At 38.1% G+C, this 25,862-nt stretch overlaps 1 long non-coding RNA gene across 3 annotated transcripts in view; it reads right to left on the bottom strand.

Moving 5' to 3' along the window:
* Positions 1–426: 426 nt before the first annotated feature.
* Positions 427–25,862, bottom strand: part of LOC106549329 (uncharacterized) — an 82,776-nt gene continuing 57,340 nt past the window's right edge. For 2 of the 3 annotated variants that reach the window (XR_015698199.1, XR_015698197.1), the window contains exons 2-6: positions 20,468–20,618; positions 18,979–19,054; positions 12,431–12,529; positions 7,450–7,604; positions 427–2,995 (exon numbers count right to left, since the gene is read on the bottom strand). This is a non-coding gene — a long non-coding RNA (uncharacterized LOC106549329). Of the gene's footprint in view, positions 2,996–7,449; positions 7,605–12,430; positions 12,530–18,973; positions 19,055–20,467; positions 20,619–25,862 lie in introns of all 3 variants that reach the window. The other variant, XR_015698198.1, reaches the window with a different exon arrangement.

The raw sequence follows: 25,862 nt of genomic DNA, 5'->3' as shown, positions 1-25,862 counted from the left end.
GACATTCCGTGATGCCTCGGCAATGCTCCAGCTGCTCAGTGGAGCGTCGCGCAGACACTGTATGCTCCATGCACTGTATGCTCCATGCGCATGTGCAGAAGCGCCGAAGAACTCAAATACCAGTAAGGAGCTTGGGCGGGTGGGTGGGCCCTCCGAAGCACCATACCAAAATGGTACCTGGTGCTCCCGGCAGGCATCCGAGGGTGTACTGGTCGTAACCCACCACTGGAGCAATCCTAAATTAAGTCAAACATATTGCTGAATTATACAACTTTGTTGTCAGGTGGAAAGGTGGATTATGATTATTGTTTTGGTTTGTCACACAGTCATCCAGATGTTCAGACTGGATGTGGCATTTTTGTCCACCTATCAAGTCCTTCCCAAGGACTGAAGACAGGCAGATGTGGATGTTTGATGGGGTTAAAGATATTGACACAAGATGTAAGTTTTTCAAAATAAAGTTGTCTTTTGCAATTGACTGATGGTCATTTTTATCAATGCCAATGGTGTTCCAGTGGTGCTACAGTTGTTTTGGGAATGCACACAAGGCATCTATTAGTATTGGTACTATATTTGCTTTCTCTTGGTACAGTCATTCTATTTCTGTTTGCAGGTCTTTATATTGTGTATTCTTCTCTAGTTCTTTCTATTCTATTCTCCTTTCTCCAGATACTGCCACATCTACCATCCTGACTTTTTTTATTTTTCTTACCAACAATTGTTAAATCTTGGGTGTTATGTGGCTGTCAGTTTGAATTGAAGTCCCAGACCATTTTAGCTTCTTCATTTTCTATTACTTTGATTATTATGATTATGGTTTGTCACACAGTCAGCCAGATATTTAGACTGGATTTGGAACTTTTCTCTGCTTATTGAGTCCTCCTCAATGTATCTGGGATAGGCAGATGTGGATGTTTTATAGAGTTAAAAGGTATTGTTGCAAGATATAAGCTGTTCCAATTAAAGTTGCCAATTATCATTACCTTATTATTTTTTCAGGGCGATCAAAGCAGAGACTCAATATTGTTAGAAGAAATAAGACAATGGATTTTTATTTCAATTTTTCTGAGTATGTATTAGAAATTAAATTGATATTCTAGATTCAACTAGGTTCAACAGTTCTTCAGGTATATTGTGTTGGGATATTTATACAAACTCCTGAACACTCTGAATTAAAGCTATGTAAAATATGTTTGCAGATATAGTTTAAAATCATGTGGCAAGAAGCATGTTTCTATCTTCTAGAGAGCAAACCACAATCTTGTTGTATTTAATAAACTCAATATTTGAACAAGAAGCATGTTTCTATCTTCTAGAGAGCAAACCACAATCTTGTTGTATTTAGTAAACTCAATATTTGGTAAAATAAAGATTATTGTATGTAGTAAATTATAGTGATTGCATGAAATTTAAATATTTGTTCTGACTTATACAGAAAGTGATTTAAGAATGGATCACAGAATCACATCTTAAATCCTTACTTTGTAATTTGCAGTAATGAAGTACTTCATTCATTAGTCACGTAATATTTTATTCCATTTTTTAATTTTATTTACTTTTAAGTATTCCATATTTTAATATTCTACCACTAGTTTGTTTTTGTTTGCTCCATTTTATTTCAATTGATTTATCAATTTGTGTGTCTGTGTGTGTCTGTGTGTGTCTGTGTGTGTGTGTGTATCTGTCTGTCTGTCTGTTTGCCTAAGCCTTGCAGTCTTTTCACATAACCAAGTAAAGTACTGGTCAGCAATGTTAAAAGAGATGTTTGTTGATTAAATACCCATTTCTGCTTTCTTATGTAGGCTACTGGCATGTTCCCATCAGTCATCACACACATCAAGATTTGGCAATGATAGTAATCTTTCTAGTTCTCTTGTCTTATCTATGTTTAGAAGCAAATGAATTCCAGTTAGCCATCTTAGAGATTCCTCTAAGACTTCACATCTCATCTGTTCAGAGAAAATCATATAATCTGTCTGGAAAAACAGATAGGATAAATATTTTTGTCTCTTTTAAAAGAGTGTCTTTTACTAATAAACTAGTGGAGTTTCTTCTCAGACTGAAAAGAAACTCTACCCGTTTATTAGTACCCGTCTAGACTTAAATACATATAATGCAATTAAGAAAACTTAAAAAGCCAAAGCATGTTAATTTTTTGTGGAAATATATTAGCTAGCCATGGCGTCATGTTAACTGGAATTTTATTGCAACGCCTTAAAAACAACATGTCAGTGTAAAGATATTTGGAATAGGGAAAACTGTTCTGTTTTGATTGAAAATTATAATTCTAAATTATATTTCTATAAATACTGCATTTCACAAGTGTTATCGCATTTTTTCATTGTTATTTTGCTCTAACCCTAAGTATCAAATGACAACTTTTGGGTCCTCACACCCAACCATTTTAAGCTACTGAAAAGCCAGTTTACTGTAGTTTTGTAGTTTCCTTCCTTTTTCCTTTCTTATATTTAATCATCGTGAAGGAGGATGTTTTATTTTGCAGGGAGATTTTCATGTGTGTTGCTGCAAAACAATCCGTGTTGTCAAAAACAAGATAAAAAGAATTTCCATATTTCTCAAGGAGAAGTTCAAAGGTTTGAAACCATTTCTTTTTTAAAATGTGGTTGCTTTATTTTGACGTTGCTTATAGAGTTTGACATGCATTTCTACCCTCACTATTATGACAACTGTATTTAATGAGTTGAAAAGATCAGTAAAATATCCTACAAGCAGGTTCACCAATGCCAACTGAAGACAAAAGAGAAGACAACATGAAGTAGAAGCGGGAAACTCCAGCTGAATAGTTCGTGTATCTGAAATATGATAAGAAACGGCTGTCCTCCATTATACATGGGCTCTTTCAAAGTATCATTTTGGTCACACAGGATTCACATCTTTTCTTGAGTCAAACTGAATGTGAGCTTATTAATCTATGTTTTCTTAGCTTCATGTCATAATAATGGGTGACTGTTACAGATGGTTTATAGCAGTTCCCCTGGAATTAAAAAAGAAAAGGGAAAGAAAAATCAGACTCCGTCTTTTTTATAAAACTAAACACCAAGACATTTCTGGATATTTATTTATTTGATTGGTTGTTCATTAGATCACAATCTCGGCTTGTATGATTTTTATAGTCTCTTATCTCACAAAAGGTTGGGAAGGTAGGGAGGTTCATCTTAGGAAATTCTGATCATCCCAAGAGATTCATAATGAGATGGGGCCATGGAGCCGAGGTGGCACAGTGGTTAAATGCAGCACTGCAGGCTACTTCAGCTGACTGCAGTTCTGCAGTTCGGCTGTTCAAATCTCACCGGCTCAAGGTTGACTCAGCCTTCCATCCTTCCGAGGTGGGTGAAATGAGGACCCGGATTGTTGTTGGGGGCAATATGCTGACTCTGTAAACGGCTTAGAGAGGGCTGAAAGCCCTATGAAGCGGTATATAAGTCTAACTGCTATTGCTATTGCTATTTCTATTGCTATAAACTTCAACCACCCCACCTCTACCATGAAGCTTCAATCAAATTTTCTGGACTTGATATTTTCCCCTAGCCAGCATAGTCTTTGCAAGATATAGTCCTGCAAATTCTGAAGTTGGGGAGTTTTCTTTAGTCAGTGCCCCATGGCACTTTCATTTTTCTCATTCCCATGGTTATGTGTAGACTTCAACTTCCAGAATTCCCCAGCCAGCTATGCTGTTTGGAGAATTCTGGAAGTTGAAGTCCCCATATCTTCAAGTAGCCATGGTTGAGAAACACTGGTTTAGAAAGTCTGAAACTATCCAATGCATATTGGCTACTACATTGTGAAATTAAGGCCACTCCTGTTAATTACAAGCAATACTAATAACTGGAACTAAATCAAACAAGTGGCTGTCAGACACAGATTAATGGAATGTTACTAGAGAAGATGCAGTTAGTTAAATGATCTCTGTGCCACTGTTGCCATTTGGTCTTGAATGAAAGAGACCCTTCAAAAAACAATGCACTTCTATTGAGAATCAGAGACCCATTCAATGTTTTTACTTGGGAACCAGTGGTGGATTCAATTTTTTTTACTACTGGTTCTATGGGCGTGGCTTGATAGGCATAGCATGGCTTGGTGGGAATGGCAGGGGAAGAATATTGTAAAATCTCCATTCCCTTCCCACTCCAGGGGAAGATTATTGCAAAATCCCCATTTTCTCCCAATCAGCTGGGACTCGGGAGGCAGAGAATAGATGATGGCAGGGCCATTCAGAGGTGGAATTTACTGGTTCTCCAAACTACTCAGTTTCTCCAGAACTGGTCAGAAGCTGCTGAATACCATCTCTGCTGGGAGCTACCAATCCACACTGTTTGGTCACTTTATTGGCCTTTATTCAGTCTGTCACAATGCTTTGATATAAGTCTAGCCCTGGAGAGAAATCCAGTTATGACAGGGGAAAAATACAACCAAGTGCCATTAACATATTAGTGCCCACTATTATTCAAACAGCAGTTAACATCATTCAGTGGCTTCAAATACATGCTAAAGAGTGATTAAGTCTAATCTTTCAGAACTCTAGAGTCAGAAAGGGTAGGTCTGAACCCAAATGTAGTGGATCCAGGTAGTCTATATTATGTAACAACAGATAGCAATAGCACTTAAACTTGTACACCGCTTCACAGTGTTTCACAGTCCTCTCTAAGCAGTTTACAGAGTCAGCATATTGCTCTCAATAATCCGGGTCCTCATTTTACCGACGTCAGAAAGATGGAGAGCTGAGTTAACCTTGAACCGGTGAGAATTGAACTATTAAACTCTAGGCAGCCGGAAGGCAGCAGAAGTAGCCTGCAGTACTGCATGCTAACCACTGTGCCATTACGGCAAATGAAGCTGCTTATCTATTATCTTGTCACAATGGAGAGACAGTTAATTCTATCTGCTTCTGCAAGCTGGCCTGCTTCAGGGACACGGATTTTGATGATGAACATTGGTTTTTTATTGTTATTGGCTCATAGTCAACATATAGAGAGCTAGTCGGGGTACACAACTATTCTCATAATTCCTGGGCTGCATGGAAAATTACTCTTATTTAGGGGTATGAATAGTTAAATCATCAATTCGTCTGAAGCATACAGTTACGTAAGAGCTCATCAATGCATTTTCATCAGCATTATAAATTCCATCTGAGTAGGCATGGGAAGCATATCCCCCTTTTTCTAAAATCAAAGCTGCGCCTTCAGATGTTCTCTGGTGACTTCTAGTTTCTCATCTCTTTGTACAAGAGATCTAAGTCTATCATTCCCTCTCATGTCTCCATATGGTACAGTTTCCCAGAAATTTTTCCTTCGGTCATGAAATGACGGCAAAAATAGATTGTCATGCTGGACAATTACAATTTACTCTGGGGGGAGTCAAACTCCTCTGGGTGTCTTGAAGCCTTACTATAAGTTATATTTACTTAATTTATGCCTCTACTGACAAATAATTAGGTCAGCAATTAATTTTAAAATGCAAATGGACTGCATGCTTTCATCTTTTGAGAAGCATGTACCCTTTGTCTTTCATTCATTCTTGCATTAAAGTCTTAATGGGTTTAGTTTAGTCAAGGAAGAAAATTATACTTTCTAAGGCTTTGTTTACTTGATTGAGTTGGACTTTTTAAAATTAAATATTGACAGAAAATGTTTGTTCAGATCATGTGAACTAGAATTTAATGAAATAAAAGAACATAACCCTGTAGGGCTGTTAAATTTGATTTTTTTAAAGAAACTTATTTTGCTTGTAAAATATTTATTGACTTTGATTGGTCAGATACATGTACACAACACAATTCTTGCAGCAGAGTGTCTGCCAATTTTTTGAACAGTTTTTCTAAAAATAAAATGAGAGATGTTCAGTATAAAAAATCCCATTAGATAGAATTACTGCCTACCATAGTTTTTGTGGCTTTATAATATCCAATACTCTAATATGAAAGTGTAACACCTACACATATGGACTAAACTAAATAATATAATGTGATAAAATTAAGTAGATGTGCAATAACATTATTTAAATTATTATAAAATCATTGTGTAATATTCTCTTCCCTTCTACAGCAATACAAATTGCTTGTTTGCAAAAGTGGCAACTTTGCCTTGTTAGGGACCAGTTAGACAAGGCCTAAAATTGGCCTTTCAAATTGGCATAAAGATGCTCCTACCAGCAACAGTTTCATGACTCCAAAGTGGCACTTAAATTTAATAAATAATCTGTTCACAAAAATGTGAAGCCGCAGCTACCAGTTCTTTATCAAGTGTTAGCCTTCATATGCAATAAAGTTTTTCCCAAGAACTTATTATTATTATTATAGTTCTTCACAGAGTCAGCCAGATGTTTATATTGGATTTGGCATTTTTATCCACATATCAAGTTCTTCCCAAGGACCTGGGATAGGCAGATGTGGTTGTTTGATGGTGTTAAAGATTTAGTTGCAGGTAAAGGCAAGTAAAGCTGCCTTTTGCAATTGACTGATGATGTCAATGCCAATGGTATTCAAGTGATGCTCCAGATGTTTTGGAATTGCATCCAAGGTGCCTATTACTTTTGGTACTATCTTTGTTTCTTTGGAAAGACTTGATAGGTGGCTAAAATGCCAGATCCATTCTAAACATCTAGCTGACTATGCAACCAACCATGTAATTTGCAAGTGCTCATTTAGAGAGAAAACTGGTGTTTGGCTGAAACAAAGTCAAAGAAACATTTGGATCTGCAATCTTAGTAGCACAATGAAAATCTGAAATGAAAAAGTCCCACTACCATTGGTAAAGTAAACACAAATATTTCCATTCAGTCAGTCCTTGAATGAAACCTGAGTGGAAAGTACAAATGCAGTAAATCTGTATTCCACAAAACTGACTGGCTGGTTCCATTGCCATCTCAGAAAGTAGGGCCAACCATTCTGGGCTGAAAAAAATCTGATGCATCATATGACAGCAGGATAATATAGACACAGCCCTGACTCTCTGCTGCCACCTAGTGGTGTTCTAAATATTTGCATCCCAGATCTTGTCTCCTTTTACCCTACAGATATATGAACCTTGCTGTGGTCAGTAATCAATCAAGTAAAAGTAATCACAGTTGTAAACAGAACTTACTAATTTCATTCAAATCTCTCTCTCTCTCTCTCTCTCTCTCTATCTCTCTCTCTCTCTCTCTCTCTCTCTCTCTCTCTCTCTCTCTCTCTCTTTCTCTCTCTCTCTCTCTCTGTATGTGTACAATGTACATACATACATACAACTTGCATATATGCATAGACACATTGGAAAATGGAACAAACAAGAAATTAACACACTCTTTGTTCTAAAAACAAAATTGAAGACATTGTGTGAGATATTGGCTGGAGAAGGGAGGGAGGGATTCACTTTCCATTAGCCAGTAAAAGTTGAACAGGGAGAAAAAAGTTTTCTTAATTGGTTCCATTTTTTCCCCTTTTCTGCTACCTACAGAAATGGCAAAAGGGGAATAAAGTTGATTTCTTCCTTCTTTAAGTCAAAGCAGCATTCATGTATCCAGATTTGGATCAGCTGGAGACACCAAAGACAGATACGTTCTCAAGTCCATCAACCTCTTGGTTCTTCTTTGGATTCATTTTATTTGCTCTAAGACACAGAAAGAAAGGAATATAAAGTATGCAAAAATATGCAAAACAAGGAAAACAAAACAAACAGGAAAAAAAATGTTGTATTATATGTATAGAAAACGTATTGGTTTTTTTTTAAGCACAGTCTTAAAGCTTGACCCTACAGAATAATATTGATCCATCTTTCCATTCCATCAGCAGTCAGTTCAAAAGTAGAGAGTGAACACATACAATATTATAAAGCTACGTTATAGGTTCAAGGTAGCATTTTCTTTTCACTGTTATAATAACAACTTTTTTTGCTATGCCTGGTAGATTCACAGTTCCTGATTCAATGGTAGATACCAATATTGGGTACATCATTCAGGATTGTACTTACACAGTTAAACTATAGCCTTTTTTCCAAACAACAACAGGGCCTTTGGCACAATCTCTGGGTTTGAATTTAATTGCAGAAAGCAGGCAGCTTGGAATGTGATAAAACAGGAAGGTTTGGAAGAGCACTTTGTTTTCCATTTAAGGTCCCAGAGGAAACAGCTGATGATGATGACAGAAAGACAGGGCAAAATGCAGCATCTTGGCTTTATAACTTTGCTTTGGAAATTCTCTGTAGGCTTTAGTAGCAAAGAGATCCCAAAATGCTTCCATAATTACAGCTTGCTTGCTTATTTGTTTGTTTGTTTCTTTCTTTGTTTGCCTTCAAATAAGCATTAACTCCTGTCAACTGCCTTGGACTGTAGTTTTCTTGGCAAGATTTTTTAAAGAAGTTGTTTGCTATTGTCTGCTTCCTAGGGCTGAGAAAGAATGGCTGGTCCAAAGTCAAATAATGAAACTCATCCCTTCTCCCAAAGGACAGTAAAAGTTTACAGTCCCAGAAACATGAAAGGAGATTGATTCATTCATTCATTCCTCACCCAGTTTACTCATACCCATCAATGCTGACATTTGAAGTGCCAGGCTAATTGATCACTCACTGGTGTTTTTAAGAATGTGCCAATGTCCAGAGGCAATCTCACTCCACCCAGGCCCTTAGTCTACAGAAATGTGAGTTTATAGGGCAGGGATCAGGAAGCAACATTTGGGAAGTATAAGTATTACAGGCAAGCAAGAGAGCTATCAATCAATTGCCAGAACCACAAGCTACACTAAGCAGCCCATTGGAGTGTGATTCCTGCCTGGAGCTTAGTTAGAGCTTGACCTGAGTTTGGTAGCAACCAGAAGAACAACTACACTTAGGCAGCGTAAGAACTTTTGAAGGGAAGCAAAGATTGGGTATCACTTTACAAATTTTAAGACTTGTATTTATTATAATAGCAATAGCACTTAGGTTTATGTATCACTTCACAGTGCTTTACAGCCCTTTCTAAGTGGTTTGTAATGGCAGCATATTGCCCGCAACAATTGGGATCCTCATTTTATCAACCTCGGAAGGATGGAAGGTGAGTCAACCTTGAGCCACTCAGAATTGAACTCCTGGAGTGAGCAGTTAGTTAGGCTTGCAGTACTGCATTCTAACCACTGTGCCATCACAGCTCTTATAAGGACTAACCATCAAAGACTTATGTGGATACACAAGCTTAGTTGGGTAGAGTTAATGGGACAATAGGAAAGTTTTGTGCTACAATAAAGTATTTTGTACAGTGATCTGCTCTGTTGTGGTATATGCAGTCCTTGGAAAATAAAGAACCCTCATAGTAACCCTGACAGCTTTGTGCCTGAGTTGTTTCTAGCATGGGTCCCTAACCATATTAAACTGGCTGCATAGCACCATATGGACTCTTTTCATTTCTATTCCTTCTATTGCTCTTGAATATGATATTATTGTTAAAAATGTTTTGGAAATTTCTTTCTCAATGCTTACAGCAGAGTCAAATAAGGAATAATGAACTATTTCCTCACCGGGAAGATAAATAAACAAGGGTTAAACTAGATGTGACATTAATTGCATTACTGTAATTACTGTGCTTAGTTTTCCAAAGCTGTTTTTGTTTGGAAAGGAAAGCTTCTATTTCCACCGAAGGCTTTATAGCAAGGGTATCAAACTCAAGGCCCGTGGGCCAGATCTGGCCCTCAGGCTGCTTAGATCTATCTGACAGGGCCACCCTGGAAACAGCGAAGGACTGGACCGCGGTGCCTCTGCCAGCAAAAACGGAGCTCGGGAGGGCTGCAGGCAGCCCTCCTGAGCTCTTTTTTTGCTGCCAGAGGGTTGCAGGAGGCTGTCGCAGCCAAAAACAGAGCTGGAGAGCCTGTTTTTGCTAGCAGAGTGCTCAGGCCACCACAGGTGCCACTAATATGAGTGACATTGAGCTGGTCATGCTGCCCCCCCCCCGGCCATACCCCACCCCCAAGGTCAAACAAAACCCTGATGCGGCCCTCAATGAAATCGAGTTTGACACTCCTGCTTTATAGGGAGATTTTGACTTTTGGTTTCACCTTCAGAAGGCATGGTTTTTCTAGTGCTAAAAGCACAGAAAGTGGAAACTCGACTGAACTAGAATTCAGTCACTTAAGCCAACATGAATTATCTATAGATGGGAAGCATTGTGATGCCCTCGGATTTATGGGAAGTAAAATATAGCATATTTGAAAGATGTCAAGGTAGGGAATTATAGTGGATAACAAAACCTCTCTAGTACTCTTTCCTTACTTTGTGTTACATTTACTTATTACTATTTATAATTGGAATAATGGTGAGGATAAACACTTCCTCCTTACTTTTTGTCTATCCAATTCAGACTTTTAACAATGAAATTAAGAAGCTTTTTAAAATCAATAAAAATGAATCTAATATATTTGCAAAATGAAATCTTTGTGTGATTCTCAGGTATATCTCTCCACTGTTGATCGGTTTAATCATATCAAGAATTAGTAGAATAGATGGTTTCCTAAAGAAAAACTGGATAGGTTTTCTAAAGACCATGGTACTGTTGTTCTGAAAATGCATTCATAGAAAGAGCTGACAAAGGGAGCAATAAATATTTTCTTTGTCGCATGAATTATTCAAAAAGGTGTCACTGAAAAGTCAGAGTTATGTTTTTAATTCTTTTTTTTTTCCAAACCAGAATCACTTAGTGCTTTTGAAATCAAAACTTCATATATTCATTGGTGTTGTAAGTGGGTTCTGCCATTATGACAGTCTGGGCTGCTTTTCATATTTTCAGGGATATAATCAAATCAATTCAGTTGAGTTCTTGCAATGTCTTCTATTTCTGTAAGGAAGAGACAGAAGCCTAGCAAATTCAGGCTGAGAACTCATGATTTTCAACCATAAACCCAGGCAGCTGACCTCCATACTCCTGCTTCCCCTTATCTGCATTCTCACCATATGACCCCTGATTTCCTGACCACTCTCATTCCAAGGGCCAGCTGTTTTCTCTACAACCATATCTACCGTTGGCCTAGACATGCGATTGCAACTTGGGAACAAATCTCATCCAGTTTCCCAATAGGCAAAATTCAGGTTGACAATCAGTCAAGATCGGGAAGGATGACCCAGTATGGAACCTTTGGTTATCTAATTTAGATGATACTCTTGCATAAACTCTAGCCTGTGTTTGTATGGCTTGCCGGTGCTCAAAGGGTAACTAGATTCCATCATAATTTTTTCCAAGGTGTCAGCATTTACAGTACCATTTTGAGAATTCTTTTTTCTTGCCATGTTGGCTTGGAATTCTGACTGATGCAAAACATCCAGAGGGTTGAAGAAAGGCCATTCTAGTGAAAAGCTCCTGAGATACCTTCAGTTGGAAGGTGGAATGGAGATAATTGCAATGTAATGAATTGTACAGATATTGTCTCTGTGATGTGCCATCATGACAGACATCATTATCTGAGGAAATGTTCTCCACAAAATACATAGATATGGGGAACACAAGTTGGTCACCATATCATGAGTCAGGTTCATCTGCCTTCAACTATACTGTTGGGATTATAATTTTCAATATGCGAAACAGAAATTTAATCCTTCATATATGGGATGAGCTTGACTGAAAAAAACCATTTTGGAATATATTGAATATGAACCAGTCTTCTCCCTGAAAGATTGTCACTCAGGGTTTTGCCACATAAGTTTCCACTAGGATCAATGCTTTGAGGTAGCATTAGTTTAGCAGCTGTCTGATTCTTCAGCAATAGTAGCTTGTGGAGTTGCGGATTAGCTACTCAATCTAGTGGCAATAGCTTTCCAATAGACATGTACGGAATCATTGATTAGTTTGTCCTCTCCTTGTTTGCATTGGAACGCTGTTCAATTTACACCAATTAAAGAATGCTTGGTTTGTGTATTGAAGAATAATTAAGGGACTGAATTCCCTATAGGCTGCTAAAATGACATCTGACTGGAATGGTGATTACAGCATGAAGGCAACATTAGTATTTAAATAGTTTGACTGCTATATAAAATTGTTACAGCAGCTCACCATGAAAAAGAGCATTACTTAATTTTGCCTATAACTGAATTATTTCTATGTATTTCCCTAACCCATTTAAGCATATTTGACAAGGTTAATCTTAAAACAATTCCACAGTGATCGGTTTCAGATCCAGCTAAAAGCATCATTTTTAATAATTAGAAATATTTCACAGTTTATACACTGTATGGCTGTGTTAAATCTAAATACAGGAAAATGCCAAAGCACACTCAGATGTACAGTATGCTTCATATCAACTCATCTTTATTTTTTAATATGAGTGACTTTATACCATTATATAAAGTATCCCATGGTGATATAGTATGTGTTGGTTTTTATCTTGTAAGAAATAGTTCAAATCCATGCTGAGCTGAGACATTCATTGGATAGATCTGCTATGATAATGAAAAGAATAATCTTTTCCTACTATGAGTACCATTAGGATTTCAAGGAAGAGTTCTGGAGGCTCCACCAGAAGAATGAGCAAGAAGGTCCAGGTCAGGTCTATAATGCTTGTTCATATTTAAAATGAGATCTGGGAGAGAAAGACACAGAGGTTAAGTGTAGTAAAAAAAAAAATCAAACTAAACTACGGAATAAAGACATGGAAAAACAATAAAAGATATGAATGTGACAAGTATGGAGCAGAAAATAATTTTATTATTATTTTATTATTATTATTATTTTATTTTTATTATTATTTTTATTTTACATAGGTCATTCCAATTGCAAACAACTCTGAATGTTTCGCTTTTCATATCAGCAAAAGCGAATGGGTGGTCAACCATATGACAAGCAACAATGCCTGAATGGTAGATCAAAGCTAATTTAGTGGATCACAAATTGTGTGGTTCAGATCTAAACCTTTAAGAAACTGGAATTTTTCTACCATTCCTTAAAACTGCTGCTCACAGAGGTCAGTCATGCAAAGTGTCCCAAGAAACACACAGCAAGTGATTAGAACATTGGCAGCAAAACAGTTTGGCAGCCTGGTCTCATAAATTGGCTTTAGCTGTTGTAATGTAAACAGTAGTTCATCTTGTACCATTTTCTTGGCGCCAGCACTAATGAAATACCCCATTTTATTCAAATCCAGATTCCATTCCTAGTCTGACCTGAAAAATTGAACATCACTTGTCTTATGCCAGAGCTTGGGCCTAGAAGTTTCTACAATTTCGCACAAGATTAAATCTTTACAGCCACTGGTCCAATTATATGTGAATTGCTGCTGGTTGATATGTCTGGCCAAGTCTAAAGATGATACAGTGAAATTCCAATCGAGTCCAATCCTTTATTTGCTTACACTTAATGGACAAAATTTTACCAGACTTAATGGACTTAATGGACAAAATTTTACCAGACTCAAGCTACAACCTTCTAACCTACTAGACATATCCTGAGAGATTCTCAGGTGTGGCTACCCTAAACCAGTTCCTCCCTCCCCATCCAAGTTCAGAACTGCGTAATTTCTTATTTTGGGTCTCTTTCTGACATATATTGGCTCCTCCGTAAAAATCTTTGATGCTCTTGCCGAGACTCCCTCCCACTCCTTCTCCAGCCGCACATTCTATAAATAGTTTCCCATCCTTAGGAAATCATTATTAATACTCGTCCATATTACAAATCCTGGAGAGAACCAACATTCCAATACATGCTATCTCTAGACTCTACAAGTAGTATGATGATTAGTAAAATGCTATAAGTCCATGATGGCAAACATATGGCACACAGAGCCCTCTCTGCTGGCACATGAGCCATTGCCCAACTCAGCTCCACCATGCATGCATGCCACCGCCTGGCTGGGCAGCTGATTTTAAGGTCTCTGCTGCACATGCAGAAGATACATGCATGTGCGGGAGGGTGGGGAGGTCACGCATGCATGTGTGTGGGCCGGGGGGGAGCACTGGGGGGGGGCGCGCGGTGCTTTCCCCCACACGATGTTTTTTGTCCCAGGAGGCTTCAGGGAGGCCTGCTAGGCCCAAAATGGGACGCCAGGCATGGTGGTGCAATTTCGCTATGCAAGGACTAAAAGGTTAGTCATCACTGCTATTATACCTTAAAATCTTACTGACACCACAATTCTTTTTGTTTTGTGTTTTTAAGATTTAAAACACACTAAGATATAGTATGTACACTCACTGCTTATTTTTCATCTTCACTACCTTCTTGCTACAAAAATAGCATGTTTATTCTATGTTTAGGTATTTCAGCATATCTTGCTAATCATGGACCAGTTCAAGACCTAATGGTCACGTCCTTCATTAAAGTATTTCTAGGAATTCTTTGAAGCATGCTCTTCATTTCCAGTATGTTCTTTAACAGATAGAAAGCTTTACTGTTATAAAACAGAATAAGCTTCAGTATAGGCCCCTAGGGGGTATTAAACCAAAGTCACAATTGTTCCCAAATGTTCTTACAGCCGTATACCAACCATTGTGTATAGCAGTAATTTAGCATTTTTATTTTATTTATATTTTGGTTCTGAATGCTTCTTTTAAACTCCTCTTACTCATTTGGTCTCTTCACATCACACTACCCAGGACATTGGTATTTTATCTGCTGACTTTTTCAAAAAAAAATGCATCTTTCTACTTTAATTTTTTCTTTTAATCCAGATTATATCAGACACAAATAAAATTGCCCCTTCCTGGGGAAAAAAATTAAATAACAATAATAAAAATACCCAAGGGGTTGGAGTAAAACTGATACAGGGGCATTTGTCAACTCACAAACTGGGAAGTGCTGTGTGAATACTCTATTTTTAAAAGAGAAAAATAACCCCCAGTGGAATAGTCACCACCCACACAAATAAAGCTGGACAAGCATTCGTTTTTTAAAGTCATGCCAATTTGAAGGATGGCTTTGAAAAAGTCTTGGCCGTTTTCAGTACAGTTTAACATATAACAGCTTGCTGAAGATATGAATAGAAACCAAACAGTAACTCTATTTTTCACGCTTCTTTTCAGAGTTCCAACTGGCAATAAGGGCTTAGTGTTTAATTCTTATATGTTGTATGAAATATGAGGGCTTTACACCTTAAAAAGAAATTGCTTTTCAACCTCTTGTCATTTCTTTTTATTACACATGTGCTCTTAGGTGGGTAACAGATGGACACAACATCCACTGTGTTTTTACTACTTTATTTTGTTTACATATTGTTTATTTTGTATTGCACCCCCTCCCTAATGTTTGTAAGCCGCCCTGAGTCCCCTCAGGGAAAAGGGCGGCCTATAAATTTTAATAAAATACTAATAAAAAAAATACAATAATAAATATTCACACTCACACGCTCCATTCTCAGATTATCTATAAACCAACAGGGCAATATAAGGGGCTACGTTTACCACCATTGTTAAAAGAGAGAAATTAAAAGTGCTTCTTAACCCTTTTGCATTCCTCATGACCAACTTTGTATAAAATTTAAAATGACTGGACTTCCAGTGAGAAAATGCATGTGGGATACACTTATCAGCCAGTACCAAAGTTCAAAGAAGTCTAGAAGATGGCAGTGACAATGTGTTCAAAGCCCTGTCTTTTTTCAAATGTGTCACACAATAAAACTGGGGCAGGACTACATTCACGTAGCTGTGGCCCTCACCTTGTCATTTCTTACATTTCTGCAAATGCCCCTGCCTCACACTGTGTCTGTGCTAGTGAAGTTATGTCAGGATACATACAATACAATACAATACAATACAATACAATACAATACAATACAATACAATACAATACAATACAATACAATACAATACAATACAATACAATACAATACAATACAATACAATACAATACAATAGCAGAGTTGGAAGGGACCTTGGAGGTTTTCTAGTCCAACCTCCTGCCTAGGCAGGAAACCCTATACCGTTTCAGACAAATGGCTATCCAACATCTTCTTAAAGACTTCCAGTGTTGGGGCATTCACAACTTCTGGAGGCAAGCTGTTCCACTGATTAATTGTTCTAACTGTCAGGAAATGTCTCCTCAGTTCTAAGTTGCTTCTCTCTTTGATTAGTTTCCACCCATTGCTTCTTGTTCTACCCTCAGGTGCCTTGGAAAATAGTCTGACTCCCTCTTCTTTGTGGCAACCCCTGAGATATTGGAACACTGCTATCATGTCTCCCCTAGTCCTTCTTTCTATTAAACTAGACATACCCAGTTCCTGCAACCGTTCTTCATATGTTTTAGTCTCCAGTCCCCTAATCATATTTGTTGCTCTTCTCTGCACTCTTTCGAGAGTCTCCACGTCTTTTCTACATCGTGGCGACCAAAGCTGAATGCAGTAGTCCAAGTGTGGCCTTACCAAGGCATTATAAAGTGGTATTAACATTTCACGTGATCTTGATTCTATCCCTCTGTTTATGCAGCCTAGAACTATGTTGGCTTTTTTGGCAGCTGCTGCACACTGCTGGCTCATATTTAAATGGTTGTCCACTAGGACTCCAAGATCCCTTTCAGTTATTACTGTTGAGCAAGGTACCACCTATCAGGGACATGCAGTCAGGGGAGGCAGGGGAGGCAGAGCCTCACCACTGTCATCATGAAAAGAAAAAAAATGTAAAAGGAAAAAGGCTGAGCTAGTTGCTGCCAGAGTCACAGTGAATGACTCTGCTTAGTGCTTAACTGTTTAAAAAAGCCTTTTAAAAAGCGCCCTCTACAGGAGGAGGCAGGAGAATGACGTGCCTCATCTAGTCTGACTTTATGATCACTCGAGCAGAGTTAAGCAAGGGTTAAAAGCCGAAAAATTCCTGACGTAGATGAGGCATGTCGTTCTCCTGCCTCCTCCTGTAGAGGGTGTTTTTAGAGGCTTTTTTAAACAGTTAAGAAGAGTCATCCACAGCGACTAGCCCAGCCTGACCTCAGCTCTTGCCTTTTTCCTTTTACATTTTTTTTCGTTTCATAATAGCAGGCAAGAGCACAGTTGAAATCCTTTCTGAAACAGTTGGAAAAGGTACGTGTGGGTCGGAGGGAGGGGGAGGAATTCAAACTTCATCCTCCTGGTGCAACTTTGTGTGTGTGTGTGTGTGTGTGTGTGTGTGTGTGTGTGTTTGAGAGAGAGTTTGTTTGAGTGAAGAGAGGGAAAGGGGTAGGAGAGGCAGGGAGGGCAGCCTGCCTTACCCAGCCGGAGGAGCGTCGCCTCCAGCTTCAGTCCAGCCTGCAGTGCTTGCAGCCTCCGCCAGCTCCTCCAGGGACTCCCAGGCTCAGTGCTGCAGAGAGCCGCTGCGAGAGAGGCTGGCCAGGTTGCCCGGGCGGGAGCAGAGGTTCCCTTTGTTCTTTCGGGCAGGGGAAGGGGGGAAAGGCTTCCTCTGCTCCATCTGCACCCCACCTGCGCTGCCCTCGCCTGACAAGCGCGCCCCGGATGCCACGCAGCTCTGGCAGGCGAAAGAAAGCGCTTTAATCAGTGAAGCACTTTCTTTTACCCGCCTGAGCCTAAAGCGCTGTCTTTCGCCCACCTATGCTCGCGGCAGAGTTCAGGCAGGCGAAAGAAAGCACTTTAGTCAGTGGGGTGTTGGGGGAGAGGAGAGAATGCTCAGGCACTCTCTCCTCTCCTGCGACACCCCACTGACTAAAGCGCTTTCTTTCGGCCGCCTGTGCCCGCGGCAGCCCACCAGCACAGGAGGGTGAAAGTCAACTTTCTTTCACCTGCCTGTACTCGCAACAGAGTTCAGGCGGGCTGCCACGAGCACAGGCGGGCAAAAGAAAGTGCTTTAGTCAGTGGGGTGTTGGGGGAGAGGACTGCCTCACCAACCATAAACCTTACCGCATGTCACTGCCACCTATACTGTACCTGTGCTTTTTGTTGGCTAAATGTAAAACCTTACTCTTTTCACCATTGAATTTCATTTTATTAGAGAGTGCTCAATGTTCAAGTTTGTCAAGATCCTTCTGTATCTTTAGCCTATGTTCTGGAGTGTTGGCTATTCCTGCCAGCTTGGTGTCATCTGCAAATTTGATGAGTTCCCCATTTATTCCCTCATCCAAATCATTGATGAAGATGTTGAAGAGTACTGGGCCCAAAACAGTACCTTGGGGTACTCCACTGCAAACTTTCCTCCATGAAGATGCAGTTCCATTGAGGACTACACGTTGAGTGTGGTTGGTCAGCCAGTTACAAATCCATCTGGTGGTGATGCTGTCTAATCCACATTCTTCTACTTTATCTAATAGTAGGTTATGGTCTACTTTTTCAAATGCCTTACTGAAGTCCAAGTAAACTATATCGACGGCATTCTTCTGGTCCACTAATTTTGTCACATTATCAAAGAATGCAATAAGATTGGTCTGGCATGATCTGTTTTTGACAAATCCATGTTGGCTTTTGGTTATTACTTTGTTTGCTTCTAGGTGTTCTAGGTGTTCGCTAATTCGTTGCTTGATTATTATCTTTTCCAGAATCTTTCCTGGTATTGAGGTCAGGCTGATAGGTCTGTAGTTTCCTAGATCTGTTTTTTTTCCCTTTTTTGAAGATGGGAACTACATCAGCTCTTTTCCAGTCCTCTGGTAGTTCCCCAGTGCTCCAGGATGTCTGAAAGATATAGTTCAGTGGTACAAGAGAGACAGTTTGATGTACTAGTTAATGCTCCAAACTAGAACCTAGGAAACTGTGAGTTCTAATTCTGCTTTAGACATGAAAGCCAGCTGGGTGACTTTGTCTCTCGGTTCACCTCATCTCGTAGGATTAACATTGTGGGGAAAATAGGAGGAGGAAGTAATATTAGGTACATTCACCACTTTGAGTAATTTATAAAAATAATATCAGGATTAAATAAAACTAACTAAATAATAAAATGAACACCAGTGTCTATGTACATAGACAGAGCTCATGTTTTTTCATGTTAGTAGCCTGACAAATCTTGTTATTAAATCAGGACACCATTGGAATAACACATAGATAAATTTGCTTCTTTTAAAACTAGAATTGATTCATTTATCTTTAGAGTGAAATGTTCACCCAGCCACAAGATAATTAGGGTTGTCTTACATTACCATTCTCAGTAATCCAAAATTCCAGAAATGGACTTTAGTCTTTAGGATGATCTCTTGGCAGCTGTTTCCATAATAACTGCATGTATAAAAAGATAATGTTAAAAAGAGAAGAGCTTTAAATTAGGAAGCCAGAGTCAAAGTGAGATGGTGGCATATAAATTTAACAAATAAATAATTTTAAAAGAGCAACAGAGCTTTTATCCTTCAACCACAGGGAACCGTTTGATATTCCAGAACTAAAAAAAATAAATCCCAGTTACTAAAAGGCTAAACTTTTTGTTTATTCTACTCTGTTTGGTTATGTTCCATCCTCCATTAGCCTTTTTCACAATAGTCAATTGGATATATACATATACATATACATATACATATACATATACATATACATATACATATACATATACATATACATATACATATACATATACATATACATATACATATACATATACATATACATATACATATACATATACATATACATATACATATACATATACATATACATATACATATACATATACATATACATATACATACATATATATATATATATATATATATATACACACACACATATACACACAGATACATATATATATTCCTAGATTTTCACGGGTGTAGGTATGCTGGTCTTGTTGTATTCGGGTCTTTTCCCGTGTAAGATTGAGATTTTCTTGGCAACGATTGTCTCCAGCACCTTAAAGCTATAGGACATGAAATTAATCTTGAAGGAACCAGGTTAATCTCCAAAACTGAATACTTCAACAAGAGAATAATTATGGAAGCTATCTAAATAGAGAAACACCCCTACAACATGTATAAACGTGATGATACCTCCTGCCTACCAGACATCTGGAAACCAGCCCTAATCAACAAATGAGCCCCACTCAACATCCAGGCCGTTACAACACGAAAAAACAATGGCCACACAGCCAGCACCAATCAGCACCAATCTATCAATCATGATACAGCCACACAACCAATAATTCCACTTACTGACATAACGCCAGCACTCCACATAGCCCCATCAAGTTTTATAGAAAGACTGCAGCTCCAACCACGCTTTAAGCCCAAAACCCAGCCTGAAGATGGTGAGTGAGACCTCGCCGAAACGTTGCCAAGACAATCTCAATCTTACATGGGAAAATACAACAAGACCAGCATATATATATAAAATCAGTGTTTCTCAATATTGGCAATTTTAAGATGTGTGGATTTTAACTCCCAGAAGCCTAAGAGTTGAAGTTAAAGTTAAAGTTGGCAGGGTTGAAAAACACCATCTTCTATATTATAGTTTATAAACTATATAATACACAATTGTTGAACTGCATAATGCAGTTGTAAAGAAAGTTCAGTTATGAATTTAGATCCACACATTCCCTTTCTGCTTAATCATCTACCCATTAAAACACATAAACAGTGTAATGTCTGATCAGTTCCGTAGCACAATGAATTAGTATTAACACAAGAAAGACTGTGCTTGTACCTTTTGGGACTGCAGGCACTTTTCTCAACAGAGGAATCCAAGAGTACGGAATACATTTCCTGCTCCGTGGCTCAAACATATATTTTGCTTGGGAAATTATTTCTCGAGTTTTCATACATGTTCTTTCTCTGATGGTTGCAGTCATACTTGCCTGCCAAGGTATAAAGTTGAAAGTTGACAAACAATGTGGCTTTTCCCCTTTCCTCCACAAAATTTTATTTTATTTATTTCATCAAGCATGAATTAGATAACAGATATATGTATAAATATGATTATGAATACATGAAATGGATACAAATACAAGGGAATATTATGACGTAGGCACTCTGGTGCGCTTATGCACACCCCTCCCCAAAGTCTCCCTCCCCAGACCACACACTCATAAAATCACAATTCCCACAACACTCAATTTGCTTTCCTTTATCAGGAATGTTCAAGGATAGAAGCTTAAGGAATGTTATTATCTCTGACTCTTCTAACAGTCAAAACAAACCAAAGATGGAAGACAGGATGGTGAGTTATAAAATATATCTGAGAATGAATTGCCTTGATTCTTGTATTAGATTATTATTCTTTTATTATTATTATTATTATTATTATTATTATTATTATTATTATTATTAAAGCATCCTGAACCCAAGGGATTTTTTTTTCCTTTGGTACATTGAGGCTTAAACAAAAATTGCCTGGCCATAAGTTTATAGCATTTGTGATCTGATTCATTACTAGTTTTAAAAAGCAAAAGATAAATGGGAAAGCTAGTCTGTATTTTCTACCTGCCAGATATTTTTCATTTTATCTGCAGTACTGCCAAATACTCGCATCTAAAAAAATTCCCATATTACATCATATGAAGCTAATAGTCTGAATCTCTTCCTTTATCAATATGTCATGCATGAATAACCAGGATGCTGGCCAGGCATATCCATTTTTAAACTTGGTTACTTCTGATAAATGTCAGTGAGAAGTTTGCGGCTATTTTGTTTAGGATTAAGACATTGAAAACTCCATCTTAAAATGCTGAAAAATTCTAATAATTAATAGAAATACACATAGAGACTCCAAGGATGTTTGCGGTGGTGGTGGGGGGAGGCATCATCCCAGAGGTCAGAGTTTGGCTCATGTGGTTATGACCACCGTATTGACTTTTTTTACTCCCCCTGTGGTGTACACCTTGGAACTCAAGATATATTGGCAGCTGCCAAATTAGATGCTTTTCAAAGAAAATTAGATAAATGCATTGGGAACACATGTTAGTTCAGATGGCTATACATTACAGGCTACATGACTAAATGATGCTTCTGGCTTCTGCTTGCCTACTGTAGGAGAAATTATCTTCCACAGATTTCTTATGCATATTTGAGTTTATGGGTCCAACTTTTAATAGGGACATCCATATTTGAGGTTATTGGTATCTTTGTAGTTGGAAAAAAGCATGGTCATGCATGAGTTACTCTTGAGTCAGGATTTCTTCTTCAATACCAGATTTTAGATAAATTCCACTGTGGAGCACACACATAGGCAAATGAGCGTACATTATGTACTTCTCTCTTTATAAACCATTACTTTGTCCTTAAGCTTTCCACAGTTCTTATCCATATCTCCCATTCTCCGATGTTCTATTTTCTAACACCGCATGGCATATCTCAGAATGCCTTTATTTTATTCATATGCTGATCTTTCCTTACAAGAGTCATTTAGTTGATTTATATCCCATCTTTCTACTCAACTGAAACATTCAAGACAACTGACGCAATCAATAAAATGCAGAGTACCCGAAAATCAAAATTCAAATACATCAATTAAAAATCAACACCAACATTGCTTAGCAATTAAACTCCTTGTGAAAAAGTTGCATCTTAGTTCATGTTCTATAGGAAAAGCGAGTGTTGAGAGGGCTGCTGTAACTCTCACAGGAAGGCAACACAAGAGAAGATCCTCTACTGTATCCTAGACAGCTGAGGCTATGACAGCAAGGGTATCTTCCAAAGTGTTTCTTCTGCAAATCTGAATGCCTGAACAAACGCTTGAGGAAAAAGGAGATCCTTAAGTAACTGTTTAGGGCAGCCTAATCTTTCAGTGATATTGTATTGTTCCTGTATCTTCCATCAGTGAACAATCTAGCAGCAGTATTTTGCATCAATTGGAACTTCTAGACATTTTTAATAGCAGCCCAAATGTTTATTGTAATAAGATTTACCACTGGAGTTGCATGGCCTATACATTTAAAATATCAATAATAATCACTTGAATACCATTGGCAACTTACAAAATCATCATCAGTCAATTGCAAAAGGTAGCTTTATTAGAACAGTTTACATCCGTTGACGATTCCTTTAATAACATCAAAGTTTCTTCTGCCTATCCCATGTTCTTGATAAGGACTCAATAATTGGATAAAAATGACAATTCTAGCCTAAAGATCTGGTTGACTGTGTAACCAACAACAATAATGATAATAAGCAAGATACAGATAACGATCACATTAAAAGGTTGCAGGATGAGATATTGTTATGGCAGCCTATGGTAGGTAATTTTATTTTTTCCTATCACACTGAAGGTGGATGATCTGTGATGTTTTCCAAGTCTCATCTCCTCAAATATATTTTAAAACTATCTGATGCCTGCTTTAGAGAATAAGCTTATTTTGAGGGATATTACTCATATGCCTGCAAGATGAATGTGTCTCTGACATCTCTGATTTCGACATATATATAAATTATAAATTAAAATTGCGTTCATCTGACACTGAAGAGTGGATACAATTGCTCCTTAAAATATGCTGCTGTCTCACTGACTTTTATTTATTTATTTATTTATTTATTTATTTTTAATTTGAGAGCTTGTGCTTGGGACAAGTGGGGAATAAAAGGTCCATAATATCCCACATGTTCCTAAAATGATTTATCCTCCTGCTTGATTACAGGAGGCCTCACTGCTTGCATTGCTGTCCTTGGCCTGGGAAAACCAGGGTCTATGACAATTTGCCATGGCCAGCTCACCATAACCAATTTGCCATGGCCAACTTGCCGCAACCAACTCACTGCAGGACAAAAGTTACACTAATATCAAAGAAATAATGGAATAGAATCATTAAAGAAAGGGTGCAAAAGGAGGGACAGAATAAAAAGTGAATGGCAAAAATTAAAATTGTTAAATTGTCCTGCAGCAAGTTGTCCTATAGAGAATTGGCCATGGTCAGTTGTCCTGCAGCAAGATGATTGTGGTGAGTTGGCCGTGGTGAGTTGGCCCATTCCAGAAAACCAGATCCATTTGTCTTAAAGGCTTCAAGAGTATCACACAAAAATAGCACTTTAACATGTTTCAGATCTCTGTTTCTAGAATGCCTGTGGTGTGCTTTGGCAGACCTTGATTTATGTTTGTCAATAGTGATGTTCCACCGAGGTGATACTTTATTGGTGAGCATCTATTTACACGCTTCTAAAATTCACTCCAGATTATGATTCCTGCTCAGATCTGGATTTGAGATGTTTGCTGGTGTTTCTGGGTAATTGTAATCTTTTCTTCCTAGGTAGTCTTTCCTACTGTGTATAATCTGTAAATTCTATAAGTCACTCTTTCAATGCCATATTTTCTTGTTATAGCTTTCTCTTGACCAACTTCAACTTGATTTGATTTAAAAATTCATTTTACCTTGATTTTTAAGAGGCCCCTTTTATCTTTACTTCACTAATTCTTATTTTTTAATGCTTAGCTCTGATTCTCTAGCTTCTGCTTACTTCTTGTATTAGTCTGTTGCCTGTTTTAACCTTTCTGATATCTCTGATATTTCAGTCACTACTTTTATTATTTTCATTCCCCGAATATTCTGATCTTTACTTCGTTTCTTCTACTTTCTTGTGGTTTCTTAATTATCCAGGGGCAGATGACAACTTTACCTATTCTCTGTGCTTACCGTCCTACCCCTACCCCCCCACTCATTTCCTTCAATGTTCATCTTCTGACTTCTACACAACAGGAGCCAACTTCTGTGGAATGGCAGTCAGCACACTTGTCTCCCTTTCCAATCTTGGGCTTTTGTACATCCCCTTGTTGTCACTGATTTTTCATCCAACAGTATCCCATATGTAAATTACGGCAGCAATGCCATCACTTTTGAATCTCCAGTAACCTATCTAGCCTCCAAGCTTTTCACAGCCAGATGGATGGGTGTTCGCTTCTCCTGAGGTTTCTCTGCCTCCCACCTGAAGGTTTTTGTTTTGGTCATTTCAGATATACAGCAGCTCTTTCCTACAAAATTGTCTTTTACTGGAACTCACCTGTGATCTACTCCCTTCTGGGTAATCTGAAATCTTTCTTCATGGATTGTCCCTGTATTTGGGACACACCTGCCTATATCAAGATTCTGCTACTAGTCTTGCTGCACACATCTTTCTGGTCTCTTTAGATACTGTTTTCTATGAGTTTAGCCTTTACTTCAGCTTAAGTCCTTGGTAAGTCACACTGGGTTGAAGTTCTCATCTCTTTGGTGGTATAGATTTGCTACTGAGAACCAGCAGAGATAGGCTTTAAGGGCAACCAGAGTTAGGGAAGAAAAGAGGCAGAATAAAAAGAGGTGGGTAGCCTTTCCTTACAATTCCCACCAAGTGGAAAGAATGGGTGAGAGAGAACCTGCAATGAAGCTAGTGCTAAAAGCAGTGAGTCACACTCAAAACCCAAGACCTCCAATTATGACCAGACGTGGACAGAGAGAGAAATGGCAAAGAACTACCTCAGGAGAGACTGGTAGATGGGTCTAGCATAATAGTTTGGTCTAAATTTGTTCTAGTAGTTAAGCCAATTTGATTTAGTGTTTAAGACTAGACACTGAGTTCTAGTCCCATCTTAACCATGAAAGCCAGCTATATTACCTTGGACCAGTCACTGTCTTTCAGCCCAATTCACCTCACAAGGTTGTTTTGTGGGGAATATAGGAGATGGAAAGATTGTTGGATAAGTAAAATAATAAAAGTTAGTTATTAAATAAATAAATATTGAAATGGAAAGTTACAGAGTAGAAATAAATATGATCAAATAAAGCTAAAATTGAAACGTATAAATAAAAATAGTATGAATTGGCAGGTTAAAAGATAAGATTTAAAATTAGGATAGGGAAGAGAACACAGTTACTGCCAGATAAAAATGAATGAAGTGTCCAGAACACAATACAGAAAGACAAAATAAAGAGAAAATGAAGTGACTCAAGCTAGTTGGAACTGCAACAGCAAATAAAGGTGTAGATTGAAAGGCAAAGAAATCACAGCACTCAAGTAGAATGAAAACACAGTAGAAAGTTAGTTTACAGAAAGACACTTTAAAAGAAGATAAATGGAAGTAAAGGTAAAGAAACAAAAGACACCAATCAAATAAAAAGGCCTTTACTCTTCACTTAATA

The sequence above is a fragment of the Thamnophis sirtalis genome, unplaced genomic scaffold (genome assembly GCF_051295495.1).
Source record: "Thamnophis sirtalis isolate CommonGarterSnake01/CBP01778 unplaced genomic scaffold, rThaSir2_p1.2 scaffold_12, whole genome shotgun sequence".
Taxonomy (NCBI): Eukaryota; Metazoa; Chordata; class Lepidosauria; order Squamata; family Natricidae; genus Thamnophis; species Thamnophis sirtalis.
The sequence above is the reverse complement of the archived record's forward strand: the minus strand, read 5'-3'. Positions and strand labels throughout refer to the sequence as shown.